Source organism: Buceros rhinoceros, unplaced genomic scaffold (assembly GCF_000710305.1).
Source record: "Buceros rhinoceros silvestris isolate BGI_N320 unplaced genomic scaffold, ASM71030v1 scaffold11325, whole genome shotgun sequence".
Lineage (NCBI taxonomy): Eukaryota > Metazoa > Chordata > Aves > Bucerotiformes > Bucerotidae > Buceros > Buceros rhinoceros.
Window position 1 is genome coordinate 43828 of NW_010413510.1, and position 11660 is coordinate 55487.

The 11660-nt window shown below is 47.2% G+C and overlaps 1 protein-coding gene across 1 annotated transcript in view; it reads left to right on the plus strand.

Annotated features, from left to right (window-relative positions):
• The window catches only part of LOC104494003 (collagen alpha-1(V) chain), a gene marked incomplete at its 5' end in the record, with an annotated part of 114653 nt that overhangs the window by 8350 nt on the left and 94643 nt on the right, over positions 1-11660 (plus strand). The gene's annotated exons all lie outside the window — the stretch shown is intronic.

Below are 11660 nucleotides of genomic sequence, written 5' to 3' on the forward strand. Positions count from 1 at the left end.
AGGAATGCATGGATGAAACATTGCTGCTGGAATCCCAGTTAGTTAGAGCTCAATCTCTAAACCGTATTAAAGTATTAAACATTTCCTGGGAAGTTTAACAATTAAAATGGAGAGTAAAAGCTGAGTTTAACGGGCACTGTGGTGTCTTTTGCAAATGTTGGGTGTTCTGCCAAAAATTTCAGTAGTTGTGCTGGATGCTGTATTTATATATATTTATATATAAAGTGGGGAGCCACTGGACCCAGGGATCTAGTAGATCCACTTAAAGAACTTGGTATCACATTCCAGACTAGGTAAGAAACCTGCATTTTGTAGACCACGTGATTTTGCAAAGTAGCACAGTTTCCATAACTGCCCCTCAAGAACCTTGAGATGTTCCCAGGTGGCTTTGTGCTCACCTGGATTCAGGAACATACGTTTATGGGTGGCAGCGCTCGCCCAGCTCTGCTGTTAGCCTTTCCCATGTGGCTGGCCACAGCTCCCGCCTGCAAAGGACTTCTCTAGGGGTACCAGGTCAGAGGGCTTGTAAAAACTCCTTGATCGTGGGATGTGGGGTAAAACAGAGCAAGTGTTCCCCTCCACTGGAGCTTGTTGCCTGTTCTGGGGACAAGCAGCAGCTATGAGGTCATTGTAGGCACTTGCTGAGAACTGGACAATTAGCAAGTATTTTTTTCCCATGTCTTGTATGTACTGTTATTATAGAGCGTGTACATAAAAAGCTTTCTAGTTCTTGTATTTGTCCTTTTTTCTTTTGTCATCCTCATCAGACAAAGGGTTTTCAGTGTACCCACACACACTAATCAAGATACCAGCAGCCTTAAACTGAACGTGATTAATAGGTTTCATGAAGGCAGTGGACTATAACCTAACTTCCTTCATATCTCAGTAACTTTATTTCCTTTGGTCTCTCCTTTCTTCTTTCTGCAAGCCTAAGCAGAAACTAAGGGAACATTGTGGCTCAGAACAATGAGAAATGGGTGTAAACTCTTGAAGTTACATATTCCTGGAAAGCTGATGATTTCTGGGCTGAATGCAGAATGATGAGATGAAGCTGCTGCTGTCCTGTAGGCAAATGCTCTGCAAACCTCAGCTAACAAGTCATTCCCCAGTGCTTTCTACACTCCTGGGTTTGCCTGCCTCTGATGTGTTTGTTGGTTTTGCTGGAAATTAAAATAACCCAGTTAGCTGGGAGTGGGATGGAAGGCAGTGCTGGGAGCTTAGGCTGTGTCTCAGCATGAATCAGCAAGAGCTGTACATAGTAGGAATTCACATCCTCCTTGTCAGGACTGAAATCAAATAAAACCCAAACACTTCTTGTTTTGAAAGTTGTAATCATTTAAGCTCCAGGTCTAGCAGGGGTCGCAAGCGGAGCAGCTCTGCTCTATTCATCGACCAAGCGCCCGGATGGGCAGAAAGAGCCTGGCAGGAAAGGTTAGAGGAGTTTCCAAATATTTCTCTAGCTCAACATTCTTCTAGTGGAAAAACGACTTCCTCTCATTAAAATTCAATTAGCTGGGAGGCTGTGTGGGTCTCTGTACGGCTGGGGGAACGCTGGGGAGGCTTGAAAAGGGGCCAAGCCTGGAGCCTAGGTTATACAAGTTAAGTTTTGTGCCGAGCTGTTGTTCAAACCAGAAGTTTACAAATGTCAGGACAGGCTCCCGCACCGGGGTTAGGAAGTGGCAGCAGGCTTCAAGCTGTGACTGGGAGGATGCTGTTGTGAGACAGCAAAGGGCTTTTTGCAGTGAGGGCGGGAAAGAGAAAAGAAACAGCCCATGGTGCAGGATAAACACTGTCTCTCTGCTTGCCGGTTGCAGTAAGCGGTGGTCCTGTGGCTGGGGCAGCACTGAGAGGAAGTCAGAAGACACGTGAATTTATCTCTTTTTTAGAGGGATTAACTGTCCTTTCTGATGTGCTTTTTTCAAATGCACATTAGAAACCAAGTCCTAGCACAGTCTGATGGTTAGGCGTAGGGAGAGGATGAAGTCTGGGAAAGTTGCTTTCCCAGAAAGCAAAGTATCTTCTCTCTGAAAACCCAGGGAGACTTTACAAAACGTGCCAGTGATGCAGCGAAGCATCTCAGGAGCTGCCTGTTCAGTGCGTGTGACTATACTGTGGGAGTCACCCTTTTGTGCAGGATCCCGTCGGTTCTCATGTGGGTAACAAGGAACTGGAAGTGTCAGCCTGTCTCTGCTGGCAGCAGCATGGTGATCCCAGGGCTGTTTGGGTGCTGCTTTGGGCTTTCATTAGAGAGATGCTCACACCGAGGATATTTCCACTTCATGCACAACTCATTGCTGGGTTAGAGACATCACCTGTCTCCCTAGGGCTTGCTCTTTCCTTCAGGGCAAGCAGTCCAGCTCAGATATGGTCTCTCTCCTAGCCCCAGCTAAAGCCAGGAAGGCTTTGACGTGCTGAGCCATGACAGCACGCAGCTCGCTTAAGCTACTTGACCATTGTGTCCCAGGACCATGCAGGTGACACCTTCCCATGGGCTGGATTTTCAACCTGCTGATTGCTGTGGTGGTCTGGTGGAAAAGCGATTCAGCTGGCTGAGTTGAAGACATTCTGGTTTAGCAGATGTGCGTTGAAACAAAGTTCAGGTCTGGCTCAGTAAGGTCGCTGGTGCTGTGTTTCAGTCCCAGAAGAGGCTGCGTTACAGTAGTGAGCAGAAATCCCACCATAACCCCTGGCTGGAGGGTCTTTATGGATGGAAAGTGCTGCACAACATCTGTGGCAGGTAGCTGTTACTGTCCCTGGGCTGGATTAGGCCTTAACCCCTTTGCAAAGGTGTTTTGAAACATCTCATGTAATTCCATAGAAAGAAGTTTGGTTTCTGCAGTAGCGTGTGGCCCAGCCTTGCTTTCCTGCTCAGTGTCACTCTGAGGACCAGCACTTCACAGCCATGGGCCGAAGAACAAACTGAGATTTGTTCAGATCTTGCTGGATATCCCGTTTTATCTTCTGATCTATCAGGAAGAAGCTCTTATGTGAGTCTACTGTGCCAATAAATGTCCTGTACAGCACCTTGCTGGTGGACCTAGCATCAGCATCGTGAAAATTCTGGTGTGGACATTGGAGAAAAAGAGTAGGTTTTCAGTAAAACTGCTGAGAGTACCCAAGGAACAAGTGATTACATTTGATGTAAATTATTTTTGGTTCATCCATTTGAAGTTTTGCAGGGTCGTCGCACCAGGTTTGACCCTCTGGTGTTGAGTTTTCCCATAAGTGGAGAAGCTCAGTTGCTTTGTAAGGTTTATGTCCCTTAGCATTGGCTCCTCCCGAGATGAGAGGAGCTTATTTTGTCCAGCTGAGTGCCATGACTGTCTCTTAGTACTGTAAAACCAAGTGGTTTCTTCTGTTCCAAACAAGTTGTGAAGTGAGAGAGTCTCGGACACCCACGGGCGCTGATCTGCCAACGCAACAAAACCGTGTGGGGCTGACAAAGAATTTGCTGGTTCCTTCTGCCAGAGCTTGTCCTGCCATGAGATATGATGCGCTGGGGTCGGGATGGTGCTGAAAGAGTGATGCTTTTTTGTTTTCTTTCCTCCTTTGTTTTTGAAGACTACTTGTGAAATCAAGACATCAGAAATGGAGGGAAAGTGATTTGTGCTGGAGTGAGCTGGGGAGCCCGGGCGAGATGCCAGAGATGCTCTTAGGGCTTTTCGGTGTTCCAAGGTGTAACAAGACAAAGCAGAATAGACTCTTCAGTGCTCTTAGCCGAGACATCGGGACCGCTCAGGTGCTGTGTTGCTCTTGGGTTGAAATGCCAACTCTTTTCATCTTCTGCCTTGTTTACACTTAAACAGTTATCACTGCGGTCGATAATCCCAGATTTCTTTTCACAGTCATCAGGGTTTTCTCCCTCCCTTCCCACGCTCTTGGCTGTAGCTTTTCCAGCTCTAGAAACTGCTCTTATTTTTAAAGTTTCTGTACGGTATTTTTCTCAGACACCTCTGAGGCTGTAAGGTTGGATCAATAGCTCTTGCTAAGGTGTACAAATGAAAACAGGTTCCTGTACGAGTTGGTGCATCTTATGGTGGGTTTTTTATTTGAGAATGGAGAGATTTAGGGTTCCCCTTCCGCAGGCAGATGTGGCAACGTGTCATTGCTGCTCCTGCTTGCAGGAGGGTCTTGTGCAGATACAAACAGTGGTGGCAAAGTACAGAGCACAGGGGAACGGTTATTTATTTGTTTACAGGAGAAGATCCCAAATAGCTTCAAACCAGAAGCACTGTAATGGCTCTGCTGAGCTCAGTGAGGTTTCCCAGGAGCGCACATTGAACCCATCACGTTCTGCAAGATCTGGGCTTAGCCCAGAGGTCAGGAAGGAACTAGGCAGAGCTCACGCTTATTTGTTAACCTTCAAAAAGCATTTTTTTAATCAGGGTTTTTTACTAACCTGCATTTCTCTGGCAAGATGTGCCACAGATACATGCTCCCGCGTGGTTTTCCCTACCTCGGCAGACTGCTGAGGGAAGGTGATTTATGGTCCTGGCCGCCTGCTCTCCTGGCCCTGCCAAATCTGATTTCACCTCGCTTGCTGTAGAGCCTTTCAGGGAGTGCAAGGAGTAGATGTTTTACACCACCAGCATATACCACGGTGTGAGAGGATGGAAAATAAAACGTTCCGAGCCAGCATTAGGGTTCTTTATTGAAGATGTCTCTAGCTTTCCCCAGTCTCCTAATAATTCTCCATTTAGTTGCTGGTTTTCTCGTCATTTCTTATGCTTTTGTTTTTTTCAAAGGATCCTCTTTAGTGAAACGGTGCACTTGAGACATATGGATTAAATCACAGAACTAGGCTCTTCCAGAAGAGCGATGCTGCCTAGACAACGTCTGCAATTATTGCAGATTATGCCTCTGGATGAATTTGCAATTAATGGTGAGATTTTTGTGCCAGAGTCTGAGCGATGCAGTCACTCTGATCAAAACCCAAACACGATATTTGGCTCCACTTGGCAAAGTCTCACACCCAGCATCATCTTACACAGGTGCCCAGGGACGCCATCTGGTTTTATCAGCGTGACTGTTCTGAGGGAGGGGCAGGACTGCATCCAGAATGAGAACTGCAAACCAGCTTGTAAAAGTTAGTCTGTGCTGCGGGTGGTTTCGTTTCAATCCTAAACCCACACCATTTCATCTGACCTCGAACTGTCAGGTGCCAGCAAGGAAAGTGAGAGTTTGGGTGGAAACAGGGTTTGTTTGCATAGGCTTTGCTGAAAGGCTTGTTTGTCATTTAGATTTGCTGCGTAATTGGCAGTTTAGCAGCTGGGCTGCAGTCGAGCTCTGGGACTGGGTCAGGGTTGCCTGTAATGATGTAGCCTCTTTAGTCATGATTACAAAATACACATATTTAATGTTTCTAACTTTTTTATTTTTGGTTTTTTGGTCAGTGGTAAATTCCATTTTGTAAACTGTAAAAGAAACTGTGCTTTGGCATGTGTAGATAATTGCTGCAGTCTGCTGGGATCGAATGCCTCCAGGCCTCGGATAGCATACGATGCTTGGGGAGACCTGCTTTATTCTTCATATGGACGATAAAAGTGCTTTTATTGGGGTTTAACAGTTGCGGTGCATCATTTATCTTGTAATATTGCCAAGTTAAACGTCAGCCTAGGAAGCTGCATGGTCTTACAGCTTCTAGTGGTTTGGCCAGAGTCAAGCCCTGGTCTTTCAGGAGGAGCTGCACGGGTTTTCTCTGGGGATGGGTGCTGTTGAGCATTGCTTTTGAGGCAGTGGATGTCTTTTACTGAGTGGGGGCTGCTTTTAACTGCCAGCATTATGGTGTGCCAAGTGAGTTCTGACTAACTGGGGTCTTGATTTTGGTTTTAGACACCTTAGATAATGGGAATAATCCTCCTCTGGATCTTTGCAATTGGTGATGCAGGGTGTGCACTATAATTAAATAAGGTAGAGTGATGGTCCTTATGCCCTAATGATCTTAACAGCAAGGGGATGCTGTGGTCATCCAAAGCACTTCCTATTCCCTGTGTCCAGCAGAGGAGATAATGGAGGACTTTGCATGGAAGGTGATGGGGAAAAAGCAGAATCCCAGGGAGCCTGGCAGCACTAATAGTGGTGTGCTTGGCTGCCCCTCCTGGCCTCAGTGCTGGTGTGTGCCCTTAGTCTAGAAAAGGGATTTAGTCCTTTGGTGTTATCCTGAGTAAGGGCTTTTTAATTAATGCTTCCCTGTGTAATCGCGTCTGTGCAATACCTGAGGGCAAGTGCTCAGCTTCGCCTCTTTAATACATAATTGTCTCAGGTATAGGCTGAATATCTTGAGACTCGTAGCATCAGGTAGCACTGAGGAATCTGGTGGTGAGATGCAGTTTGCAGGGAACCCTCTCCCCATTACGAGTCAGGAGCAGCAATGCGGTTTTGCCCATCAGTGGGAAAAGGCACCCAACCCCAGGCAATTTCTTGTTGGGCTGATTTTGTTAGCAAAGCGTGATGAATGCTGAGGTTATGGGGTCCTTAGCAGTCATTAAAATCCAGGATTCATACTCTCTGTGAATGGCTGGTGAAGGACGTGGGACCTCACCCTGGACTGAGGAACCACTGGCTTTCTTGTCTGCTCCAGGACAGTGGTCACAATAGCAGTGATGTGCCGTCACTCCGGGGGCTAGTGAAGGGGGAAACAAACAGTTTTTTTATTATTATGGTTCAAATAGGCAGTTTGGAGCCTGGTGGTTGTCTTGCTAGGGACTTCCTTAGTCTGGTTGGTTTGGATGAGCTTTTGCTGTTTTGAAGGGCATGAGTGAGAATGCTGAGTGGGAACTGGGGGAACTGCCAGTGGAGAGGGATGCTAAGCAATACCAACCATGTGGGGCTCTCCATCACTGCTGTCTTGGGCCATGGCCTGGAGAGGACAGGCAGGTGTTTGCCCAACTTTCTGTGGCCTGGGGGGTACCTCCTGCAGAGTGGGGTAATGAGTTACAACTGCTAAGGAGGGACACTGAGTGGTCTCTAGAAGGACAAAGCTCATCCTTCAAAACAATTTCCATCCACCACAGGGACTGTGGGGTTTGGGGAGCAGAATTGTGTCTCATTGTACCGGACGTTCACCTGGCAGAGTTTCCTGTTTAAATGCTAGCGGACAGCAGCCCAGGCAGGCTCGTTATAGGTGATGGATGCTCTTTGGTGTAGTGTCATTACTCTTCCAGCCGATGGCTTTGTTTGCTCCCCCCTCTTGGACAGTAGGAGGAAGGAGAGGGCTCAGTTTCTTCCATGGAAACTCTGAGGTGCAGAAGGCTGATTGCTGAGCCCAGACAGGGTGATGTAATGCTGGAAACCTGCTCCTCTCCGGTGACATCATGCCAAGGTTTGCAGTGGTGTTGTGGACGTGGACGTGTGCAGGGAGCAGGCAGCAGGACTGCGCTTCAGGAGCAGAAAAGGGACCTGGAGTGTGTTAGAAAGGCACTGAAGAGGAGAGCAAACAGACATGTTTGGGAAAGATTATTTTCAGCTTGAGCATGGGGGAAAAGTCGAATACCCGTACTACTGGGGAGAAGTTTCCAGCTGAACTTATTGGCAGCATTGCTCTACAATATGGAAAAGTGATTATTGAGAGCAGTGATAGTGTGGCGTGCCACCGGCCCAAATCAGTGCGTGTTTCCCCTTCCCCGCTGGTTTGGGAACCTTGTTCTCTGTGGGAGGTGACACATCAATTAGCCTTATTTGCATAAAAGCGAATTTCTGGAATAGAAGCCTTGTGGATAAGAAAAATTCCTCTACTCTATACAGAAAGCTTGATTGATTTGTGGTGGTGTAGTAACTGGAATAGGAAGTACAGGCTCATCTGAACCAGGCTCATGGGAGGGCCACTGTGCTGAGGAAGAGGGTGGTGAGCACTGAGCTCTGCAACAAGCTGGTCAAGGTGGGTTTGTGTTCTTGTTGACCTGCAGTGCTCAAGCTGATGTTTCTTTTAAATTTAGGTCTTTTTCTCTCATTCTACCTTTGCAGGACACTGCTTGAAGTCTGGTTTTTTTATGCACATACCTTCTCATTGCAGTGAGGGCAGAGCAAAGACAGCATAGAAAGGACCATCCTAAATTAGAAGCCTCTTAGCTGACTTTGCGTTCAACCCGTTCCCTTGTCATTTATGTATGAACAAATGAAACACATGTTCCTTACACATGGTGGGATCTTTTTTGGTTGTGGTTTTTTTTTTTTTTTTTTTTTTTTTTTTTTTTTTTTTTTTTTTTTTTTTTTTTTTTTTTTTTTTTTTTTGAGGCAGTCTGGGCTGCTTGCCAGAGCCCAAAGGAAAATCCGAGCCCACTCCAGACATCCCCAGCGTGCAGGTGTAGTACTTCGGCAGAGCCGAGCAGGATCAAATGTATATGTTCACAATAAATACATCACCCTGGGGATGGGAGCTGGAAGAGGGTATTCCTAATGAGTTGTGCAGAATATTGGATGTGTATTTGTGTGTACGTGTGTTTTTTCTATTCCCTCCAAGAACACGGAAGAAAGTCTCTAACCGTGGGCTCATTGTTCTCCACACGTAGCCACATACTGGCTGTGGTTCAGGAGGTCAAGTCTGCTTGAACAAACAGTGCTTTGGCCACTGAAGCGAAATGTGTGGGGAGATGAGAGAATTTGTGGTGAATATTACTTTTGTGCACTGTTCTCTGCTCTGGAATGTCTGCAAACATAGCAAGGTTTTCCTTGAGGCTTTGATGCTTCACATAATTTGCAGATAAATTTGCTTATGTTTACCCTCTCCCAGCTTGCTCAGGATACCGAAATCTGAGCTGTGACGCTGAGCTGCTGCTGGCCACACCAGGCATGCTGCATCCGTTCCTGTTCCTTAGTGGGTTTTGTTTAGATAACCGCATTTCTGGGCTGAACTTCACATCTGCTCTTCAGGCCATGGGGTGAACAAACCCAGCTCCCTTTCTTGGGATGAAAAGCTTGGTAGTGCCCAGTTAGCTTTGTTATAGGAGCTATGTGGGATCTTGTGTTTAAACGCAGGCCTTTGGGAATGCTGAATTTGAGGTGGGAGATGCCTTACAGGGGCTTTCTTGAGGGAATAAAAACCAAATCATCCTTCATGGGCAATTAGCAGTGTTGAAACAATTGCAGGAATACTTTGGAGTGTGGAGGTGAGAGGTGGGTGAACACGTGCAAAGGAAAACAGTCCAGTTTTCTGGAGGAGAGGGTGAAGGATGTGTCGATGTGAGGTGTTATGCCTACGTGTGCTCAGCTGTCCATTTTCAGCTCTTTCCTGAGCAGCACTGGCCAAATTTGCAATGGTAGGGGGAACAAGCAATAGGGACCTGTACAAAGCTTCCTTCTCGGGTGGTCCCAGTAGATGTGCCCCCCTCAGCACTCCATGGCTTGGTGATTGTTGCCAGCCAAATGCAGAAAAATTCTTTCCCAACCAAAATTTGGTGTTAAGTTAAATTCTGAGTGTGTCAGCAGATATCCCCATGGCTAAGCATGTAATCCCACTTATATCCAGAGATAATTTTGGTAGCCAGGTCTATTTTTCCCCTGTTCCCTTTAATCCATAAAACCTGGATTCTGTATTTACCTCCTGGGGCAGAAAACATTCCAAGTCCTGATTAAAAGCCTCTGTGTATACAAAACCCTTGATCCTGGGCCACCTCGGTGTGGAGGGTTGAAGCTAAAACCTCGGGGTGGGTCTTGGGGTTGTGGCAGTTAGGAGATGGAAAGCTTGTCTGTGGGGCTGCAAAAGCAGCAGCTCAGCTTCCAGATTAATTCAGCTGTGAGGGAAAAAAAATGGAGTAAAAGCCAAGGGGTGTGCAGCTTATAGGTGTCTTACTACTCCAAAGAGCTCCAGCTGTTGTGGATGGGAGTAGGATGTCCTGATGTGCTAGAAGCTGGTGCTAGAAGCAGAGCCACCCTTTGGTGATGGAAGTTAGTCCAGACTGGGGGAGGCTGAGGCTTTCCAAAATGAGCCGTGGGCTTTGGCACTCTCTGAGGGCTCGCCTGGGGTTTTGTACCAGAATTTGGGAAGAGTTTAGCAAGCGAGGAGGGGAGGAGATGGGAAATCCACAGAGCAGCAGTGTGGGGCTGCCCCTGGTTGCTGCTCTGCCCTTGTAGCAGAGGTGTGAATTTTCTGTTGGAACTGTGAAACACCAACTGCTGTGTTTGGCCATCATGGATGGTCATGGCTAGATGTTTGAGGGAGACCTTGGGTTGGATTTCTTTTCTGTACCAAGACCAGCTGCTCCTCAAGTCTCTCTTGAGACTGTTCATCACCTTCCCCAGACCCTTTCTTTCCCCTTGCATCCTCTACCTCCAACATAGCCAGGGGTGGGAATGAAGCCTTAGAGCTTTCTGGGTCATGGAGACCAACACCTCCTAGGCAAACACTGTGGCCCTGTTCACACAGGGCTGAGTAAAAACTGCGAACTGCCTCCACTTCAGCTTAGCGCAGCTCCAACAGTGAGTCTTTCAATGTGTAATTTGGGCCAAGAGCTTCACTTTACTACATATTTTCCACTGTGAGAGTCCCCCTTACAACGTGCTAGCGAATCCAGCTTCGTGTGGGCGGCGCAGCCAGCAGAAGCTGATCTCGTTCCTAGTTTTCCATAGATGAAAGGGAAATAGATCAACGTGAAACCGGAGCCAGGAAACGACGTCGTTCAGCGCGGAGGCAGAAGACACAAAAGAGCAACATCGTGATTTGCTGTGCTGCAGCTTGTAACGAGGAGAATCTGTTTTTAAACTATCCCTTATGGTTCACACGTGTCGTTGAAAAATCACTTCTGTAGTAAACCCCAAATCTGCAGCTCGGCTATTAGTGGATTATTTGATTTGGATGGAGAGAGGAAACTTGGAACAGAGCGATCAGCCCTTGGTAAGGCGGTGACATCAGGAGATGAAGTTGGATTGGTGAGATGCAGTGCTAGATGAAATGGTAAAGAAAATAGGAAACTTGAGTATGTGGTCAGGTCTGCATGACCGCAAGAAGAAATGGGAAGGCTGGGCAGCCTTTGGCAGCTGCACGGGCTCTAATTTGGGTTTACGTGGAGTTTTCAGAGACTGCATGCTCCCCTCCGGGCTGCCTCCTCCCCAAGGAAAACACTGCAATTGCATCATTTCCTAAGAGAAATGTAGCCTGGATACACAGGCAGTGCCTAGAGCTGACCCTCAGACTGGGGACGGGGACAGCAGCCAGGCTGCGGGGCTGCTCAGACCCTGCTGCAATGGGGGGTGACCTTCAAGTGGTGGCACTGGTGGAGGAGAGCCAGGCTGCCCTGGGCTACCTGGTGCTCAAAGAGCAGTGGAGGACAAGGGGAAATAGGGACTTGGGTTTCTTCCAGGGGTTCCTAATGAATGCGATGAGGAAAACGGAGAAAATAACTTTTTTGAGCCTGTTCTGTGGAGCGCAGGATGCTGAGTGTGTGTTTCAGAAGGGCAGTGTGATGTGGAATACACTGGATGCAAAACGAGGGTGTTATTTCAAACTTGCTCATTGTTTCATTTTCTCCTCTTTCCTTCTCAGTTTTATTAACTGCTAGTTAAAGGGCTGGCAGATCATGATAGACAATGACATCCATTCATTTTGTCCTATTCATTTCTCAGAGGCCTGGGCTGGGCTTTCCTGGGGTTTTTTTGGTGGGTTTTTTTTTTTTATATTTCCATGCTGGACAGCGGAAGGGCAGGCTGACCCTACCCTGCCTTTATGT